Source organism: Cupressus sempervirens, chromosome 2 (assembly GCF_028749045.1).
Source record: "Cupressus sempervirens isolate cs-2001-9-10 chromosome 2, ASM2874904v1, whole genome shotgun sequence".
In the NCBI taxonomy this organism is placed as follows: domain Eukaryota; kingdom Viridiplantae; phylum Streptophyta; class Pinopsida; order Cupressales; family Cupressaceae; genus Cupressus; species Cupressus sempervirens.
In genome coordinates this window covers 55,989,034-56,012,601 of record NC_143119.1, presented here as the reverse complement: position 1 = coordinate 56,012,601, position 23,568 = coordinate 55,989,034, and the positions used below count along the sequence as shown (strand labels likewise).

Below are 23,568 nucleotides of genomic sequence, written 5' to 3'. Positions count from 1 at the left end.
GCTCATCATTCCATCTAACTATGATGCATTGTTGTCTCTTGTTAAAAAATGTGAATTTGATTTATAAATTAAAATTAATATTTTATAATATGTTTATTTTTTAATATTTACGGCCAAAGCCTTTGATTATATAGATAAATTAGAAAAAATATAAATAATGAGTATCTTCATTCAAATAGGCATTGGTAGGAAAGAATGGAGAAAAAAATCTCCAGTCTTACTTGGGGCCTTAGTCCTTTATATAGTAAAAATATAAAAGGGGCATACCCCAGTATTTTAATACATATATATGATATTTTCTTCCAAAATTTATTATAATCTTTGAATCTTTGATACCATGTTATTTTGAGGTAAATAGTACCTCTACATTTGTTTATGTCTCTTGATCATATTCAAGATCATCCACTTCCATCTCTATTTGTTAGTTTGTGGTGACTAATCAAGGAAGTATTGTATGGTAAAAATACTTGTATAAAAGAGCTTAGGTTTAGGGGTTTTCATTATGTGTGATGCAAAAATTTCTTCTTGCGGTGGTATTGAGCTATAAGGGATTACAAATTGTAATTAGGTTGTAATCACTAGATCATAATAATATTGGACTTGTTGTTTGGTGGATGTAGCCCACGGATTAGGTGAACCATGTTAAATCTTGGTGTCTTGTGTTCTCTTTTGTGCAATATATATATTTTTTGATGTTGTTTATATTTTCATGTAATAGTTATTTATGTTTGTGGTTAATCCTAACAAGTGGTATTAGACCCAATTTTTTTTTTTTTAGTTATCCTCTGGAGGAAAGTCTCACGATTGAGTGGGAGTGATGGTAGACAAGGGTAAGTTGAGGGTTGACAAGTTTAATGGGTAGAACTTTTAGTTATGGAAGGTGCAAATAGATGACTATCTCTATCAAAAGGATTTATGGAAGCCATTTGAAGGAAAAACCAAGAACTAGGAAACTATGAAAAATGAGGACTAGGAGATTTTAGACAGAAAGGCACTTGGAAGCATTCAATTATGCTTGGCACCATCGGTGACATTTAACATTACAAAAGAAAAGACAATGGAAGAGTTGATGGAAACCTTAGTGAAATTGTATGAAAAGCCCCCTGCTTCAAATAAGGTATTTCTCATGAAGTGTTTATTTAATCTAAAAATGGCAAAAGGTGGATTTGTTGCAAATTATTTAAATGAGTTTAATACCATTACTAGTCAGTTATCTTCTGTGGATATTAATTTTGATTAAGAAATTAGGACTCTCTTAATATTGTGTTCTTTTCTTGAAAGCTAGAATGGCTTGGTAATGGCTGTAAGTAAATTTGTTTATGGATCTAATACCCTAAAATATGATGACGTGATCAGTGTTATTTTGAGTGAGGAAACTCATAGGAAAACCTTAGGTGGATCTACATTAGAAAGTGCTTTGAATGCACAAAGTAGAGGTAAAATGACTGAGAGAGGAAATAATTCTAGAAATCGTGGGAAATCAAGAGGAAAGTCAAAGGGGAAGAGGTCTCAATCCAAAGGACTAAGAGATTGTTGATACTATGGGAAACCAAGGCATAAGATGAAAGATTACTGGAGTTGAAAGAATAATGAAGGAGATAAACCAAAAGGGAACAAAGAGGTAAATGTGGTAACAACTTTGAAGAGGACTCTTTGCTTTTGTCTTTAGAAAGTGTTGATGATTCAGGTGTTTTAGATTCTGGTGCTTCATTTCATGCTACACCTCATAGAGGTGATTTCATTGATTATGTTCGAGGAGATTTTGGGCTTGTTTATTTGGGGGATAATGAACCCTATCAGATTGTTGGAGAGGGAAAAGTTAAGATTAAGTTGTAGAATGGGAATCATTTGCTACTACATGAGGTAAGACATGTTCCAAGGTTAAGTAGGAATTAAATTTCAACAAGGCAACTCGGTAATGAGGGTTGTGTAGTTACTTTTAATGATAAAAATTATAAGGTTTCAAAAGGTTCCCTTATCATAGAAAAATGTGTGAAAGTAGGCACCTTATATCTTTGTATAGGTCATATTGTTCTTCTACTTTGATTGTTTCAGCGAAAAATGAATGTTCAGGAATAGTTGCTACAATTGAGCAGGGAGAAGAAATAGTTGTTGTAGATTCCAATACAATGTTGTGGAACAACAAACTTGGGCACATGAGTGAGAAAGGTAAGAAATTACTTCATTCAAAGAAAGTTTTACCAGGTCTGAAATGTGTCAATCACTAATACATTTGGCATTGATTTGCGACGGCTAAGTGTCGCAATTATGACCACAATGTGTTTCCATTGCGACAATAATAGACATCATTATTTTTTAGTCCCAAATAATGACGTTTATTCTATGCTTTCACAATTATGACGCCTATCTGTCGCTATGAGACCACTTTATTATGGCACGAATCCTGTCATAATGCTTGGGGTGTACATCACAATTGTGACATCCACCATAAGCATTGTGATGGGGTCACGATGGCATCTAGTGATGGGGTCACTGTGGTGGTAGCCATCTACATACTTGCCCTAGACGTCGCAATTGTGACGTCCACAAAAAATTGTGATAGGGTCGCGTCGGCATTTGGCGATGGGGTCACTGTGGCGGCAATGTCGACGATCGTTGCAATGCTTGTAGTGGACGTCATAATTGCGACGTCCACTGGAAGCATCGCAACAACGCCGTTGTGGCAGTGACACCAAGGGCTGTCGCAATGGTTGAGGTAGACGTCACATTTGTGACGTCCATGAAAAGCATTGCGATGGGGCTGCTATGGCAGCGACGCCAACTACTGTCACCACCACAGTGAGCCCGCCGCAAGCATATTCAGCCTGCTGCTTCAGCCACAAACATTAGCAATGTTACACCCATTCTGAACCACACTAGCTGTAATTTTTGATGTCTCAATTTTCTGCACAGAAACACAACCATTTATTTTGTTTGACAGACCCTTTCCATGGGATTGTTGTGGATACTTAGAAGTGACTAAACATGCAAAACTTTTCGCAACTAGATACTCTTTTGTAGAAGGCATTTTTGCAGAGCGTTTTTGCTTAAGAAAAATGTCAACCTTCTTAAGCTATAACTTCGTGCATTTCTTCCTTTCATTGGATTGTTTCTTCCTTAAAATATGCATTTCTCTTAGAAGAAAATGCCCCCTGAAAGAGAATGCTTGTAAAAACCAAGGACATGGAAGATGTTTCATAAGCTTCAATCTGTTTCTACTAACGAGGTAGTGGTTGTCCTCATGGTGTTTTTGGTACTTTTGGCTGGAAATACATTTAGTTTCTTGACTATATTTTTGCAACCTATGTGGATGCATAACTTTTATACATGACCCATTCATTTCCCTTCCCTTACAGAGAAAAGTACCATTTTTGCCTCCTTGCCAAAAGGAACATATAAAGATTCATTAGGACTAAACGTAATTTTCTCAAAAACAAACATATACACTGCAACATTAATACAAAAAACAAGCACTTGAAATAAGGAACCATCTTCTAGGGACAGGAGCTTAGTAGCCTCACTCTCATTATCTATAGAATTGTGGACCACATTACCATTCTTTAGATGCTCACCAGCTACAAGTTTACCATTTGAATCATTTTTTGGAAGTTTAGTAGCATGATGTCGAGTAATAATACCTATCAAACCATTTGTAGAATGTTTGACATTCTCATGATCTGTTACCATTAATTTTTGAATAAGCTTCAGAATTTCTACCAATATAGTTCTCATTATCATTGCTCAGATCACAGTTTCGAGAATGTCTAACAACCATAATATTAAAATTACCCACAGAATTAGTTCCCTTTATTTCAGACTCCTACTTCTTAACATTATTACTAGACCCATTCGATGTGCATCCATTACTTATGGTATGACTTGACTAGAAGACATTATTTTTTTGAACACAATTGGTTCTTGGAGGCACCATCTGTAATGTAGCATCATGATCTGCTGATGATTTGGATTTACTGCATGACTGGCCAGAACTTGTGTTCTTTTCTAGACTTTTTGAAATGAAATTGACATTTGACAAATTTTCTACTTGTTGGGGTATCTTGTTTACACTTGCAACACTAAAAGAGATTGCTGTCATTTGGAAAGAATGCATGTTTTCTGTCACCTGGGGGGGCATATGAATCTTGTAATTGGTTTTCCTTTGGATGTACATTGTTCAATGACACCCTCTTCTTTAGTTTAGAGCCATTATACTGAGATTCAGACCCACCTGTTGTTTGAATGCTAGTTTTCTTATCTTGTATATAGAATAGCATGTAAGCTTTCTAGGAAAGCACACTTTTCTCACTGACTGAATAGACCTAGAGTACAAAATCTCATAAGAATAACTTCAATCAGTCTAAGCAACTTCAGTATAATTAGTGTTACCATATAAAGAAAAGGTTCTACATAAAATTGTAGTTCTTTTGTGTATTCTGTTATACACAAATTATAATGAGCTTGCTCCACAAAATTAAGCACGTCTTCACAACTGTAGCAAATGTATACCCGATTATCATCTAAAGCATGCCAGATTCCTATGGATGAATGAATGAAGTAGAAATAATGACCAGAATGTGTGCCCCAGCCATCATGAACAAGAACACCATAAAGAGTGTACTTAAAATTGCCCTCTTGTGATTGATCAATAGACAGAGAAACTAGAATATCATTCAAATGTGCAAAACTTATTAAAAAACCAGTAGATATTACAAAAACTATATTATTAGATTCCACTGAAAATGTGATCCACTGGCAAATAATATTGTAAGGGCTAGTTACATGTGAACTGCTAACAAATAGTTTGAGATCCAACGTACAACCAAAGTCTACTTTTTTGTCAAATTTTCCTCCAGATCCAACTACACTGAAGCGCTTGAGATGAATTCCAAGAACATGCAGTGCTTTATCAATTTTGAGTTGTTCTAGAGCCTTCACTTTTACTTTGCATCATTCACATTGATATCTTTTCACACGGCCCCCATCTAACTGCTCCACTGTCGTGTAATGGGATAATGCTTTCAAAAAGGAATATGCTCGAATGATCTCTAGGCTCAAATCTAAGAAAGGATCAAATTTATTTGAGCAATAAGAACATTGTGTGCACTTCACCTACAAGCCAAGTTGAAGCAATTGTTAATGAATAAAATACTTTTCTAAGACTATAACTTAGAGTTCCCATCATAAAAATAATTTTGAAAGGTTTAAGTGACTCAAAAAATCCCATTTATGAAATGAACACTAAATCTTGGAGGTGCCTATAAGCCCCTCTCTATTCCCTCGCTAATATTTAAAAAGATGATGTTTAGATATGAATAACTTCTTCTGATATCTTCTTACATTCACTCATCCTTGTTAACAAAGTACAATTTTTTTTGAAAATATAAACACCTAAAAATCACAACCTAACTTATGAGTTGGCCACCAAATATTTTATGTACTAGACTCTTCTCATAAGCAACAGGTGATTCAATTAAACAATATAGATAAATATACTCATACTGGTGAAAGAAAGTTTTATGTTTTTTTTTGTGTTTTTTGAATATATGATTTTTTCCTTTATTCAGAATATGAAATATATAGCAATGCATGGGAGTTGAAAGTGCAGATACAGTGCCCCTCATATGATCTTTCTATCTCTTGAGTCAATTATTTTCGATGTGCTTGAGCATACATAGAACAAACCTGCATCCTTTATAAGTTTAGGCCAATCTTGTGAAGCAACAACCTGAAAGTTCAAGAATCACGAGAAAAATTAAACATGGAAAAAAATCCAATACTATCATCATTATAATCTACTAGAAATAGAAAATTGTTCATGTCCAAACCTATCAATAAATGCCTAAATGCAACACCTTTTCCTATAGAATAATTCATCTACTCTAATTTTAAAAACTTATAGAAATTATATTTCAGAAGTTTCTTAGGCAAAACACGTAGATAGATATGACATTGTTCTCATGCTCAAATTACACACCCAGTGATATCATAACATATATTAATTCAATGCAACTAATTTTAAGAAGGGTTCAGTAATCTAGATGCCTATTTCACATGTGAGAAGTGGTACTCTACAACAATCATGAGATAATGTAGTTCAGATTTTGGTGAGAATGTTGAAATTTGATAAATAAACTTAAAGTTTCATCTAGAGTTACTTGTTAGTGAATGTACATGTAAGTTCATAAGGATCATTGTGATGAAACTAAGTTACAATCATGATTCCACGAACAACCTGTCAAATAATAAACAAGTCAGAATATGATTTTTATTAAATTTTAAAAGTTTAGAGATTAGAGATTGGATCTGTGAAATTTAGTTTTACATGTTTAGGGATTTAAAAAAGAAATCGATCAACCAACATGTAGGTGCCATGATGAGATGACACACACCTGTCCATATGCAAGAACTATGGCATTATAACCTTGGAATAAACCATCAACAAGTGAAGCAAAACATTCTCCAAAAATCATTGATGATGGAGAACCAATGCTGCCATACACGTGATCAAATGTAAATGAATGCCTACCAATTTGCACCTGCAAAATTATAATTAGAAATTGGTAGAAGTTAGAAATATACTCTACGACTCCATTGAATGTAAAATCTAGATCTCATAATCTATATGATTAAAATACAAGGCATTAATGGATTTCAATAAATTGAAGCAAGTACTAAGAAAATATGCATCATGCACTATTTAAAAAATAAATGGCATGATAGTATTTTCATGTGCACATATTAATATACAAGACAAACTAGTAGTTTGAAAGCTGTGTCTGATATAGAAGTGTAATTAAACAACAAGAGAGTTGGAATTGTAAAGATTATTAGTACTGTATTTCTAACATTGTAGTTTTATAATGAAAAAAAGTTCTATCAAGTTGCTCAACACACACACACATAGAATATTAATTTGTGCAGATTCAATTACTAAGAGTCTAGTTAAAAAGTGTGCAAAGTTGTTGTCTAAAAGACTTTGACATAATTCATGAGCTCAAAGGTGCTAATCAATCTGTGTTGTACCCTACACAAGGAATTTACTTCAACCCATACAATGATTTGATCAATTGACATAACTGATGCTCTAGGAATCTCCTTGAACTTTCTTTATAATCTACTGTACTCTTGAGATGCATTGACCTACTTTTGATAATCTGTGGACACTAACATATTTACTTCTTTCTTTCTTGAAATTCAAATCCTTCGAGTACTTACATATTTGCTTCCTCTTGGAGATTCCAACTCAAAAAATGCATCTTCACATCCATTTGGTGAATGCACCATCCAAATTTAGTAAATATTAAGGGATCAAGCATTTCTGAGGTTATATAACTTCAATTATTTGAACTAAGTGAGGATATTATTTTAATAGAGGCAATCTTGTTTTCTCTCAAAAAAATATATGGATATGGACAATAGGCCACTACCTCAAGGGCCAAGGATGAGACAAACACTACAGTCCAAGAATTCTTCACCTAAATCATAGTCTGATTAGGAAAATCTTAGTCTGTAGTGATAAGGGCTAATAATATTCACCTAGGGGACCTTTTTTCTCCTTTCCACTATAAAATAATTGCAACTTTAGATTATTTCTAGGGTAAAGTGGCAAGGAATGATATTGTTATCATAGGTCTTTTCAAGTTTTAATGCACAACTACAACAATTTTGGTCATATATGTGCATCTATCTTGACCAATGCACCAATCTTCATAGTGCCTCCAGGCCAGGATGCCTACTTCAACTTCAAAGTAAAAAACCATTGATGATAGTGTTCCTTTCATTTCATGAGTTCTAGATGCCACAAGAAACAAGGGAACCCTCTGCTGATCGAACACAAATGTGAAGGAGAAAACTCTACTTACTTGAACACCACTTTGACAGGCCATAAGAACAATGATTGCAGTTGCACAATAGAAAACCGCAACCATATCTAACAAAATGCTTTTCCATTTCTCAGCCAATGACTTCAATATTTGACTGAACAAAACCATTCCTGCTTTCTTCTTGATAAAACTAGAATATATGGTCTTCATTCAATCAAACATTATTTCTCAGCAGTGTCAAGTCCCCAGATAATCTCATCAATTTCTGATCTCTGAACTAGTAACTTTCTCAAACATCAATTAAAAAAGAACATATTGATAGGTTATTCAGAGGATGATATTGATATGGCTTTTTCAATACTTCAAAAAAATTATACAATGTAATTTAATATCAATATGTTACAGTTTTTTGGTTGTAATATACATTCACAATCTTTTCTTTTTTTAAAAACTACACAAAACATATCTAGGCTCCTAAAAATTCCATACCAAATGAAAACACCATAACGCCACAATTTTAATAATTCACACTTTTCATTGCATCCCATCTATATGGGCATGGTGCCTTTTTCACAGAAATGAAACAATACATGACCACTATTATTGGAGCACAACTGACTGATGTTCTCTCTTTGGTTACAATAGTGCAAGTATCTCAAACATTAAATATCTCAAAAATATCCAAAAAAAATTATTGAATATAAAGATACACAAATAGGTGAGTAAACATCATCTTTGACAAGCCTCCCACTTGTAACAAGTATCCACATTTAGCACAAAGCATTTTAAAGACAAACAATTCACATCTAAGAGTTAGTATAACCTAGTTCATGTTGTGACTGTTGTATATCTCCATGCAATGCATGAGCTTTACCAGGAAATGATTCAGCAAGCTTAGATGCATCATTCTTTGTCTCTATAAAAATAATACTGCATACCCTACTGCAAAAGTAAAAAAGAATTTACCTTCCGATTAAGAATGGAGTTGCTCATGAGAGATGCTTGATATACAATAATCATAATTTACAGAAACCATTTCCAAATACATAGATCATATATTTCTCATCCAATCTGTTGTAGCAACGAATGACATTTGGTATAATTGTTGCTCTTACTTTATAAAAGTAGGGAAGAACAATGTGCCTCACACTTGCATTTGCCTTCATCTTATCATCACCAACAAGATCTGCAATTTTTCTATCAAGTTTAAAGAATTGTAATGCAATCTGTTAAAGAGGTAAAAACAAGGTTTCAAGTGCTAGCATGTAATAAGAAAATTTTGAAACCAACTTGAAAAGTGCAAGTGTCAGCATGTACTGTAGTTGCTACAAATAAATAGCGTACATGCTTTAAAAAACATTAAAAGGCCACATTGAGCACTATCAGAAACCCCACCTGCTTTACCCAGTTCGACATTGTTGCACTAAAAAGAAGTGTCTAAACCTTACTCACATCCTTGACTTTTCCTAAAGCAAAAGGAAGAAATGGGACTATTAAGAGATGCAGTGGACATGCATTAAAGTTTTGAAGTATAGCAAGCTATTAAATGATGCGAGTAGAAAAGACCCACGCCTACATGGAACCTAGCACACTTACATGGTGCAAGACATTTAATGCATAATGGGCATTCATTTCACCCCTCTTCCTTAGTGGACTTACACAATGGGCACTTACTTCAGTTATATCGTTCAAAGAAAAAGCATAGCGAAATTGCAATAAGCAATGTAGTTTCAATCAATATTGTGGAAGTGAAGAACAATTTAAATGTAAGTCCCTTTATGACACCAACATATCACATCAACCATTGAACTTATCACAAGTCAAGACATGATTGGTAAAGAACCTTGGAATCAATTATGATCTTTCACAATCTAATTATATAGGGGGTTTTGCTCAAGAAAGGATAAGATACCTTCATATTTTATTTTGTTGTTGGTGCGATCATAAAACACACATCAACATTATACTTTAAAAATTAAAATAACATTAAAACATTAAATACCAATACTTCCATAAAATTATAGAATTCAAATCTAAATTCTAAAAAGTTGATTAAATAATAAATGTTAAATATAAAAAAAAGCTATTTAAGATTTTAACAAGACTTTATGCTAAAGCTTATAAATGATGGCTCTTTCTATGAAGAGTTTGGTCACATATTGGCTTTACAAATCTCGTGTTGGCCTTGTAAGTGCCCCAGAAGTAGCTTTTCTGACTCAAAATAACTTCAAAAAAATGCCTCAGCAAACTATATGACTACATACAAGCGAATGTAATGAGAAATTTGTTCTTATGAACCACTACTTGTGAAACATGGGTCAAGAGTTGAATCCTGTTAGCAATATCACATAAGGTCAATTTTTCCAAACAAATTTTGAGAATATTTTTGATGTTCAATATGGTTCAACGAAGTTTAAACATGGGTCATGAGATATGAACTTTAGTTAACCACTAACCACTGCTCATTGAAATATGGATCACTGTAAGTTGAATCCAAATAAACAAGCACAAACTGATATAGTACAGAGCACCAAATATTTGAGTAATCTATACAAATCACAAGATTGTAAGAATTTGGATATCTTAATTAAATGCAGAGATAGCATAATTTGAAACACTGTAGAAAAAAAACACTTGAAACTGAATTCAATTTGAGAATAAGAACAAGTAAACATGAGAAGGTAACCATTAAAAGTGAGGTGCTAAAGATACATCATGGAAATTGGCACTTCTTATTGAAAACTTAGCAAAAATGTAATTTATGTCATTCACAAAAGAAGTCATATAGTCTATTAGTTATAATTTCAATACAAAATTACAAATCATACCAAGGATGTTTTCCACGTCCTCCACAAAGCCCATGTTAAGCATTTCATTAGCCTCATCAAGGACACAAAATTTCAATGATTTCAAGTTTAGACTACCTCTCTCAATATGATCTTGTGTAAAGAAATCGAAACATTTTTTTTATCAATCAACTGTTGCATATCAGGAAAGTAGTTAATAAAAGCTACTCACTTACCTTGATACGACCTGGTGTTCCAACAAAAACATCTACACCTTTGCATAGTGCATTCTCTTGTGGACCATACGGAGCACCTCCATACACACAACATGTATTAATGCCAACAGATCCACCATAAAACTCAAAATCTGCATGAACTTGCATATCAAAAGTCATCATACAAAGTTCCCAGATTTGTTGATGTAGAGAAATTGCCAAAGAAAGAATATATTTTCAAAATACTAACATAATTAGACAGTTTACAGGTCAATGCTGACATAATACCTATTTTGTAAGCTCTCGAGTTGGAACCAAAACAATCACACTAGGTAGCTTTCCATAGGACTTATTCCTACCTTTGGAATATTGTCCACTTGTTAATGACTCCAAAATAGGCAACACAAATGCCAATGTTTTACCCTGGAAATATTCATGTGTATATTAGAAACACAATAATCGTACAAAATAGCAAAGTACTTAATCAAAATAATTAACAATTCAAAACTACTTGATGGACATGTTGCATCTAAACACTGATTAAATAAAAGATGTCCCCTTAGTTATTTCAATGACAATAGATGTTTTTAGGGAAACTACACATTTCTTCAAAACTAGTTGAATATATAGTTGCACAAAATATAGGAACTAGAAATACATAACATAGCTGCAAATTGATAATTCAATATCAAGTAATATAAACCAAATTGATTTATTATAAACACTTGACAATAGACATTGAACTATCAATCATCAGTTGTGTTTGGCATATAATCAAGATTTTTACAAAATACTCAAAATTAAATACGGAACACATCCGATAATTGATAACTTAATGAAAATTGTCAAATGTCAATAAAAAAGAAAATTGATTTATACACGTGCACATGCACATGTGTAAAGTTGCACCATTGTTTAATATATTAAATCATGGCCACCCATGAAGACATATAAGGTGGTAGAATGGGATGCTGCACTGGTCATAGCATTGACCACCACTCATGGGGGTAGAAGGCTAGTTGTTGAATGTGACTTGATGAATGTTAATCAAGGTCCTGCATTCTGATCAATGCCTAAATTGGAAAATAGTAATTAGCTAGAGAAAGAATCACCTGGAGTAAATTCTTTGACATATTAAGTTTTAAACAATGTTTTAATGCACAACTACAACAATTTTGGTCTACTTTCTTTTTGATATATTCTAGGTTTCCATTGAGGCTTGAATATGCTATCCTATTTGAATTTGTTCTACTCATTTTACCCCTATTAATTTTTACCTTCAAAGTTATCCACGCATACCTTCACCTATACACAACAAAATCCCAAGCTGATTTGGGATTTAAATTGTGCCTCTTAGCACAAAGAAAAGGGCAAGTGAAAGGAAACATTGATTATTCTTGCTTAAATTCACCAATTAAATAATGTGTACTAAATACATCAGGAGCCTAATTTACATTTCTCAAGAAATAATACTATACCATGTAGAGAAGGGCCACGTGACAAGAAGTGTCTCTCTTTAGCCCAAGAGGAATGCAACTGATGTAATAAAGTATTTTTCTAAGGTTTAAATAACAACATATAGAAAGGAGAGATAAACAAGGATAAAAAAATTAAGTATCATGACTGATGAAGATAAGGAAGAAAACTGGAACAAATAGTACAATAAAGGAGCATTGAACCATACCTCAATGAATGAAACTCTTAACTGAAATTTTGCTTGATTTTTCAATGTTTCAATTTTTCTAAATATCAGCTCCATAACTTGAGGAATAATTCCTATCTCCTCATCTTCTGCATAACCAATCCCCATGGTGTATGTCTTGCCAGAACCAGTCTAGAATAAGATGTAAATGTCATCCAATGTGAATCCAACATCAAACATTTAATCAAGTAGTACATGTTAATGAAAATAAAACTTAATGTGTTTGAATCATTCATACATCAGTGGATTCTTCACCATCTTCAAAACATTGAGCATTGCAGTATATTGTTGGAGATGGATTGGAGAAAATAAAAACATCACCTCAGATTCTATAATACCAGATTGTTTTCCATATTGTTCAATGTGCTTCATTGTAATCTTCTTCTTACAAACCTAGGAAATTGCTCTTGAGCTCATGTTGACAGTATACCCAATTGTTACTTGCAGTCATCAATAGATCCTGTCAAATTTGCATCTATGTAAAAGATGCTCGTGTCCTTCCACTTGAAAGGGGCCTTAGCAAGACACAGTGTTATAGGTCTAAACATAGGACAAAATAGAGAAATATTTAGTATCTTATTGAGCTTCACTTTGTTTCGAGAATAGTTTAATATTCTCTACTAAATAGGGCCAACCACGTGAAGGTGGAAGCTCATTTGGCCCCACCCCCCTCCCCTTAACATCACTCTACATTCCTTGTTAACATCTAACATTCATTCATTCTTTCAACCATTAATAAAATGTAACATTCAATCAATATCACATGATAACATTCATTAACACATTAGATTTGTTAACATGCAACATTCAACAATATCCTGCATTAACACATAATTCATGAACATTCATTAGCACATAATTAAATTCATTGAGACATAAAATTCAATCATTATCAATTAAGGTATGTAGATGACAATCATTTCTTTTTTTTCTTTCTATTTCTTTTTTCTATGTAAGCTCTAAGAGGAGCATCAGTGTCATCATCAATTCCCCCCTCATCAGTTGTTCTGTTCTCTGTTCTTGATGATCTCAAATTCCTATGTTGTTGCAATAGGGGGTCCTCTGCAATAACAAATAAAAGAGTTAAATTAAAAATAATTTATTATAATTGTTACAAGTATTTAATTATTTTAAATAACATAACTATGGTGCTCTTTACCTGATCTGACCACATCATTTTGTCTAGACTCAACATCAACATGGTCATGAACATTGACCCCTCGATCCTCTACAGCTGCTATACAAAATGTTACATTAATACAAAAACCAATTGCAATTACATATAAAAAATTTAATAGAAAATGTATACCTCCACCATTGGGATGCACATCATGCGAACCTTCAGCATCCACAAATTGTGTAGAAGGATTGTCAAGCTGCATTCCAACATCCTATGCATTGTTATCATTGCTTGCTTAAAACAGATATACTCACTTTATATTGGAACTTAACATCAAATAGACTAATTGGTAAAGTATTCAATTTGAAATAAATTTCATTTAGCTTATTTACCTGTGGCTCAGATGCATCATTATTAGAACCTTCCACACTGATTTCAGCTCGTAGCTATGCAGCCACAACTCTATAGCCTTGTTGGAAGCCAATTCTCTTATCCTCTTTTCTGAGGCAACTCTTGAACTCTGAGCCCTACATTTTTGCATGGAATGGTGAATTTTACTTGCATTGTTTCATCAACCAATGGAGGGTAGTTAAAATATCAAAAGGAAATGGTAAATATTTAGCAGGGTTTCCAACCCTTGTTACACCTTATTTTGGTCATGTTGGAGTTGTTCTAAACTATCTTTGGTCTTTGGGAGTCCTAGAGGATCCAATTTCACTCTTGGTTGGGTGTGTAGAATAAAGGTCAAGTGTTGCAATCTGCCCTGTCACTGGTAACAACAAGTTTGCCTTAGACCTGATTTGTTTTGGGTTGTGTTGATGTTTGTTTTGGTTTCCATTTATGTTAGAGGGTTGGAGTTTTCCAAAACACTTGGTGTCAAGGTTGGGTGTATGAGGCCTTGAATGGTACAAGGGAGAAGTAACTAGTATGCAACCTTATGTGATGAGTTGGGTCCATGAATTAAAGGAGAAAATGTTGTAACAGCAGATTAGTTCATTTTTTGAAGGTGAATCAAGCCTTGAATTTTCTTGTAGAGAACAAAGGATTGGGGTGATAACATTAATTGCTTAGTTTCTCCAAGGTGCTAGGAGTTTGTTGGTGCTTGGTGCAGGAGCACCTAGGCTAACCTCTACTAGTTAGTCAATTTTGGCTTGTACTTGACTCTAGCCAAGTTAAGAAGTTATTGTAATTTGGTTGAGGAACTTAGAAGGTCTTGTTTTATGTTGGCTAGGTGAATTAGTGACTAAGACTAAGGTCACACAAATAGCCTTTGTTAGTTGTTATTTAAATTCTTAATGTTAGGAGTTAGGGAGATTGAGTCATTAATATGTCTTAGGCCTAAGAATGTTTAATGATTATTAAATAAATATGATGATCATGAATGATCTTGGATCCTCAAAATATGTGAGGATAAGAAGCCTATAATATAGGATTAAGGCATCTATCAAAGTTGCCAAGTGTTGTAAGAATGTTGTCATAACAACATTTTGCACTTATTGCAAATATTCCATGTAACATGGATAGCCTTGGATTCCTTTGATTGTGGGAGGTTATTTTAAACCAAATAGGCCCTAGAATGGTGGAGAAGACACATAATGGAGTGATGTATTTAATCTCGAAGCATTGGTTGCATATTGTAAAAAGTTTGAGTTAATGAAGTGGCTGGAAAACTCTATTTTTGAAGTGATATTTCGGTTTTTGAACGAAAATTCATACTTGAAGCCTAAAATGTGTTGATACAGTGGTTGAGTCATGTTCTATATTAATTTTTAAGACTTTTTCATTTTATGTGTTAAGGGTTTAGAGTAGTTTTATCATAGTTTTCAAGTTGTTTTAGTTCAGGACTTTCTTTTGGTCACAATATGACAGATTTTGTAAAAATGGCTCCCACATGAGTTTCAACCATAGAAACACTAAATAAGTGGTTTAATCTTCAAGTGGGGCCTCTATACGTATTGTATCTAAATTTAGGAAGCATCATGAGAAAGGGAGCTAGCTTTATGATAAGGCCCTAGGCAAGTTTGACATACTTGGTTAGAGGCTTGACAGGGAGAAATCAAATCATTTCATGTGGGGAATGGGAAGTACAGCACGTCCCCAAGAATTTTTATGGTAGGTTTTCATGTTAGTTATTCATCCTAAGCATTGGGAAGTCATAGCAGTCCATTAGGATAGGTTTTGAGCATTTTTCATCAATCCTAGACAAGCTGTCCTGGAAGCTAGGCCTCTTAGCCCTGTTTCTCCTTGATATTAGGAAGGAGGTGTATGGTCACTTTGAGACCCAGAAACTGTAATGAAAGTTTTAAAACTTCCAAAAGGCTATCCAAATCAGGTTTTAATTTTCTGAGTTGTTTGAGAAAATATTTCTAAAAAGGGGAAAAATTGACTGGTGAAGGCTACTGGAAATAGGCCTATTTCTAAGATCTCTTTTGGATGAAATATTGAATATGATAAACCTAAGAGCCAAGAAACTTCCCAAATCAGTAAAATGGGATGAAATATGAATGAATTCAATGTGAAGCAGGTCCCCACAATTAAGTTTGAAATTTGTGATGTTTTAGTGGATTTGGCACTTAGATTCATCTAAGTGAAAGTGAGAAAGAGAACCAAAATTAAGGTGTGGATCATCCAAGGTGGATTTTTCAAGGTGTGACTCTTGTAGTAAAGAGTGAATAGGATTTAGTTAATGATCTAATCCTATTAGGAGATCCTATAGAAGCATAGGATACTAGGAGATAAGAGAAATCACTTGGTGGAATTGGAAAACTAAGCCTAGGAGTTTTATCTTACACCAATGCTTCCAAAGTGTGTTACTCTGCATCATATATTGGTGTGGAGGAACACTAAGATCCAAGTTGAGGATTAGAAGCATAGAAAATATAGTCTATCCTAGCATTTCCCATCACATTATATAAAAAATTTGATACAATTTTTCATTTACTAATACTTACAACTCTTGCTTGAAGTTTCGAAAAAACCACCAGAGCCGAGCTTGTGTGTCTCGTGCTTTTCTAGTCTTGCCTTTTTGCCTTTGATGTGTCAGGCAATCTATGAAAATTTTGAAATATGTTAGATAGTATAAATATAGAGGTTAATTAGTACATAATTAGATTCTCAATAGTATCACATACCTTGTTGTACTCTCTACTGGTGTAATATTATTTTTCTTGTCAGCTTTATACTTTCCATCCAAAATCAGAGCCTTCCACTCAGCGTCAGGAACATAGGATGGATGCTCGTACCTAGGGTTATCCTATAAATTTTTTCTGTACTGGTCCCTAATATACTTCAAACATAAACCAACTTTTTCAAGGAGCTTGTTTCTGTCGAATGCACAAGGTCCAAAGAGTTGGGTCATGCTCTCTATAAGATCATCCTTCAATGGTTTGTGTTGGTTATTCCACCTTTTAAGTAAAAAAAAACATTTTAGACTCATAAATGAAGTGAAGCTACCTTTAATATAGTTCAAGAAATGGATGAAAAGGAAAACTATTATAGCAATGATATGAAATCAGAATAGTGGTTTGGAGTTTTAGTTAGGATATGATGTTCCACCAGGTACGCAGGGTGGGCCCGAATATTCACAAACACTCATCACCAAGTTTTCTCCAAAAAACATCATTCCCTACAAAACAATCATGGGATCATTAGTCGATGAAGAGTGATAAAAAACTAAATTACTATTATATCACTATAGAATAATAATAACTTTAAAGTACCTGGAACTTTGGCTACTTTTAATGGAATGCCTTCATCGTCACTGACGATCAATATGACATCCTTCACCATTCTCATACTAGGAACATAGGAACATCCAGGAAATGATGTTGTAGCTCCTATTGTAAAAAGTTTCATAAGTTTCATAAGTCTTTTTCACGAAGTATAAAAGAACAAATGTTAATTGATGTTAAAAAGTTGTAAAAAAAAAAACTGTTTGTTGTTGTCATAAGAGAGAAAAAGAGGGATTTGTGTACCAGCAGATGGTGCAACAGTTGATGCCTATAAGCTGCGTGTTGCCGACTCAACAGTCAAAAAGAGATTTGTGGTTGTCTTGGATGGAGGCAGTGTCATCATAGGATTCAATTGATGTGAAGCTAAAGAATAAAATTGTTAGAGCATGCATAAATATAGAATGCGTGGACTAGCATGGACAAGATTGTTAGAGCATTAAAAAAAAGGATTGTTCGAGCATGTATTATCAATGATTATGATCATTCCTATATATATTTAGTGGAAAACAGAAGTGGGGAATGGAATATGCGATCTACCTGAACCACCTGCAGCACCCTCATCATGGGAATGGGGCTCGAAATCACACAAAAAACTTTGTAAAGACAACGCATCCATATTTTAATTAATGCCATAAAAGAGCATAACATAAAATCCATTATTGAACTCTTGTTATAATTAAAAATTTCATTAATACTTACTTTTAAGGTTTCAGAGCTGTGCATCAATTCAGATCCCCTATCTCTTATTTCCTGAGTAGTAGGCTTTATGGTTGCCAAATGTAAAATTTCTCTGCCAATTTTCTTTAGCAACTTTTTAGTCGAACCGATCGGGTCATCGGTGTCTACTATATCAATATAAAAAGGGTCCTCCTGAGGGGGGGGGGCTACTAATCAGGGACTACAGGTTCCTTTCCCTCCCTTCGACCACTGGCCCTCTATGACAACAATAGTATTAGTATTATCAAAATTACTCCAAAACAATGAAGAAAAAAACATTTTTCTTCTATCTAGTTTGCACAATTACAATGAGTTTTACTTGCTCATGTGTAGATGAGCCAAGAACATTTCCAGCATCCCCTCTGGTTGGTTGCTCCATATTGTGCCCTTGTGTCAAAGATCAAGTATAAAAATGTTAGCCAAAAATTTATTGACTAAATGGTATGCTAGAGTCATTGATTAGAAGTTGGTTTAATAGTATGTATCACCCCCATGATAGTGGCCTCGTTTGTATTTATGAAGTTCAAATTGTTATCAATAAGAAGCTCTTCCCCTAAACGTATTGATTTTATCGCACAGATGAATACACAATTTCCCTCGCACGCCTCAAATATGCAATTGGTTTGCTTTATAGTTGATCCAAGTCATGTACTATTTATAAAACCCACAATATTCCCTCTTGCTTTTGGCCTTCCATCAATGTATAGAGCCACACTTTTATTTTGATTATTGTCTTGTTGTTGTATATAGTTTTTCGAGAGGGCATACCTACGCATACTTTTTTTATATTGAACAATATGCATCCAACTTTTGTAATCGTAACATGGTCCAACATACTCCATCAATTTAGAAACTTTGTTTTAAGATACCTTTATGCCATCCATAGAAAATAGGCCCAAACCATGTAGTGATGATGGTGCTATGTAATATATCCTCTCGTTAACACAAAAATTAGTGTTTATTGGAGGAAGTTCCTTAGGTACCCAATGTTTTTGTAGATGTTGGTACCTCAAGGGCACCTCAATGTTGCTTTTTGTCTCATCATCATAAGAACATGACCCCCCTTGAGCAAGGAAAAATTTCATGTGTTTATTGAATTTCCTTCTAGTCCTTTGACCTCTAGTTAATCTCCCTATTCTAGATAAACTGCATGTCTCACTTTCCTCTTCTATTCCTATATTTCCCTCACTCGAGGAAGACACTTCTGACAAATACCTATTCGCTGGTACCTGCAAATGGGAGAGATCTTAGAACACATCAATCTTACTATTGATAAGTGTATTAAATAGATTGTCTATAAGGAGTATTGACTTATACCTATCGATCTGTGAGACTGTGCGGGATGCTCCTAAAAGGGGTTCAGTTTCCTGAAAATGTAATTCAATTATCATGAGCATAATCACATCATAATCATAATCACATCCATCATTAGCATCACATAAAAATTAAAAACATTAAAAGGTACACAATAAAACACTTAAATTAGGCTCACATTATAAGCCTACTAGGGAAGTAGGCCTAGTGAAGGGCTAAAACTAGGTTTTTGTATCAGCTGATGAGTTGAGGGCTTAGTCACCTTGGGGACATGCTATTTGAAGGTGTTTGATGTGTGTGGAGGTGGAGGAAAAACCTAGTTAAGGTGAAGTCAATTTTGGCGCCTATTGAGGCATTGTGAGCATTTGATAGTTTGTTGATTAGATTGCTTGGATGAATCCATCAGATGGATTGAGGGACATTCATGGGATTATTCCAAAGATGTAGAACCTAAGGTGGCATAAGGATTTGGTTTGCACTCTGATAGGTTATGGAGTTTTCTTGGATCAAGGAGAGGTATCTTATGAAGATGCTTCATTGGTGTTGTGAGAACACTATGGAAGTCCCTCTTGTTATGAATGATTGCAAGTCCACCTAGGGCCTCTGCATCACCTACAGAGGCAAAATTATTAACCAACAAATTGGGTAAGCACTTATTTTATGTTATTCCTATGAATTTTATTCTAGGTACAACTCCCTTTTATAGATATTTAATGAATTCCCTTTTCTAAACTAAACACTTACAAATGCTTTTGACCTAAAAGAAAATAAGGCTTAATACATTCACACATCAATATGTGTTTTAAATAGTTTTATTTAATTAATTTAGATTAATAGTTAATTTAGATTAGCAGTATTCTATTTGTAGTTGAAACTTGTAGCTTTTAAATAGATAATGAATAAACTATGTAACCATATATATAAGACAAATATATTTCTATCAAGAAATGAATATTAAATAGATTAAGGATTGATGGCATACCTCTAAATTTCATCATCATCATCCTCATCATCATCATCATCATAATCATCATCATCATCATCATCCTCCTCCTCCTCCTCCTCCTCCTCATCATCATCATCATCCTCACCATCATCATTGTCATCGTCATTTTCATCATCATCAACATCAACATCATCTTCATCATCATCATCAGTAGCAGCATCATTTTCATCATCATCTTCTTCTTCTTCATGAAAATTTGTGTTAGGAACATCATCCAATAACTGTCGATCGTGATCACCATCTACATCATCTTCTACTTCTTTAGTATCTTCTTCTTCCATTACATTATACTTTATTGGCCTTTCTCTTGGTTCATGTCTAACAACAAATGACCAACCCGATTTATGTGGAACCTCTGAGTAAAATACCTACTCACATTGGCTTGGAAGAACATAGGGCTCATCCCCAATTTTCTCAAATGACCTTGTATTTACCATTGTAAATCCATTATCATGTTCAATAACAGTTCTATCAGGATCATTTAGATTAAGTTGTAGCCTGTACCATTTGACAATGAAGAGTACTAATTTGAAGGAACTAAAGTCACACTCAAGTATATCATACAAAATGCCATAGTATCAATTTTTAGACTCTCGAGGATGTAAGTCATTTCTAGATGAAATATTAGTCACTTGAAAGACTGCAGTTATTCATAAATCACAAGTTTTCTTCATGTCATCCAACACTTTGATGCAAAATTTATTACCATTATAGAACATAGCCTTGTGGTGTTTAACTTGTAATAATATGTGAAACATGTCAAAATTATTGTATCATGAGTTGATAAACATACGGGTGATTAATAAATTTTTATGTACTTGGAAATCTCTTAAACCACATGCTAAATCTATTTCCCTTTGCGTAACATTAGAATCTCCATTACGATGAACTTCTTTAACCAATGAAGATACACCTTCCCATGTTAATGTCTGATTAGAATGTTGACATCATTCAATCCATATCGTCATCCAATCAAGATTGTTTGCAATATACAAATGTAGTGCATCCCACTCTCGAGCACCTGTACAAAAAAAATAGACAACTTACAACTAATTCACTTTGAAGATTAAGAAATAATTTATTACCTCTCACTTTCCTCAATGTACCTTTCCCCATCAAGTACTCCCCTTCTAATTTTTTAAAAGGCTCGAGATCCCAAATGCGATCTACATGGATATTTGATGCAAACTTAGGAAGATATTCAGTAATGTACACTATAGTCCTGTATACCATATATCCCTCTACCATAGAACCCTCAAGATGTGCTCTTTGTCAAACCAAAGCCTTCAAAGATTTCAAGTGCCTCTCAACCATCCACATTGACCTAGTGTGTACAGGTCCACACAATTCAATCTCCTCAACTAGGTGTATGAGTTAGTGTTCTTGTGCATTGAAAAAAGTTGGAGGTAGACAATTTTGCATTTGACGCAGTAAATGAGGAAGTCTTCTCTTCCAATAGTTTATATCTTCTTTATGGATTTCTTTAGATGACAACCACCTACATTTGACGAGGTAGACAATTTTGCATTTGACGCAGTAAATGAGGAAGTCTTCTCTTCCAATAGTTTATATCTTCTTTATGGATTTCTTTAGATGACAACCACCTACATTAAGAGATTCAAGTCACAAAAAATATATAGATACGAGACTTTACAAAATAATATACAATAGATTACATAGAAAGAAAAAAAAATCATGAATATAATAAATATATACAACAAATTGAATAAATATTACTGCTTACCTCATGTATTTTCCAAGATCGTGTATCACTTGTTTGATGTATTTGTTGAAGGGCTCTAGGAGAGATAGAGGAAGCATGTACTGCAATAATTATAAACCAATCATTTCATTGTTTTCTAACATAACATAACGAATAGTACACATAGTTTATGAATATATTGTAAATATAGAAGAACATAACTTACCTTGATGAAAGTATGCCAATCATGTGTTTTGAGCCCTGGCCCAAATTCACTTTTTTTTTTATATGAGATTGTTTATGTTCGTAGCAAATCCTGTGGGAAATCAAATTTATCATATGAATTCTTTTATGGCATCACTTTGCTGCTCCGTTAATAACCAAGGAAGGGCACTTATATTAATTTGATCTCTGTTGCTATTTGAGTGAATGAAATTCTTCAATGCATGATTGGATTCATGAATGTCATTACAAATTTTGACAATTTTTTCTTTGTCGCACCTTTCATCCAATATTTTCCACAATGTCTCTATTATATTCTTTCCAATATGCATAACATCAAACAAATGCACAATTTGAAAGTGGTCATAGTAGGGCAACCTACTAAATTGTCTGGGATAACTTTTTAGTCCCTTTGGAAGGTTGTCAGTACTGCCTTAACGACCTTCATGATCATCAATCACACAATTAGTAAACAAAAATCACAATAGAAATATATAAATTACAAACATAAAACATTAGGTGGAATGACATTACCTTGACCATTAATTCTATCATATTCCAACTTCCATAAGCGAGGTGTCATTCTTCGTGGCTTTGATGTAGTCTCTTCTTTCCCATTAAAAAGATGTTTTTCCATACTTCGATACTTATGATTCTTGTGGAGGAAGTGTCTACACTCATCAAACACCTGCTTTCCTAAACTTTTTGAATGACAAGATTTCATCTTTGGACCACAAACTAGACATGCAAATTTTCCCTTTGTTTGAAGACCTACAAGATAATGATATAATTGGATTATTAAATATGTTGATTTTTATAATTAGAATTATCGTGCGCAACTTGAATTCACTATAACATACCACAAAAATGTGTTAGCCTTGGGGCATCATGTATTGTCCATGCAAGTATTGCATGGAATTGAAATTGTCTTTGTCCTATTGGTCTAGACACGTCATATATAGTGACACCATTCCATAACTCCGCCAACTCGTCGATAAGAGGCTCAATATATACATTCATATCTTTAACTTGATATTTACCTACTTGAATGAACAGTAACATTACATAATTATTGTGACCATTTTATTGCAAGATTTGTAAGTACATGTAAATTAATAACTATCAAATGATAAGATACCTAGAAAAATCATTTCCAACATAATGTGCTCCCTCTTTATTGACATCCATAGAGGAATATTATTGTTGATAACAAAAATAGGCCACACCGAG

At 33.8% G+C, this 23,568-nt stretch overlaps 1 long non-coding RNA gene across 1 annotated transcript; it reads right to left on the bottom strand.

Annotated features, from left to right (window-relative positions):
* Window positions 1-13,390: 13,390 nt before the first annotated feature.
* On the bottom strand, window positions 13,391-13,762 carry LOC149571039 (uncharacterized). The gene is made up of 2 exons (XR_016358387.1): window positions 13,686-13,762; window positions 13,391-13,588 (listed from the first exon to the last, which is right to left on the bottom strand). It is a non-coding gene; the product is annotated as an uncharacterized LOC149571039 (long non-coding RNA).
* Between the last annotated feature and the right edge of the window lie 9,806 nt (window positions 13,763-23,568).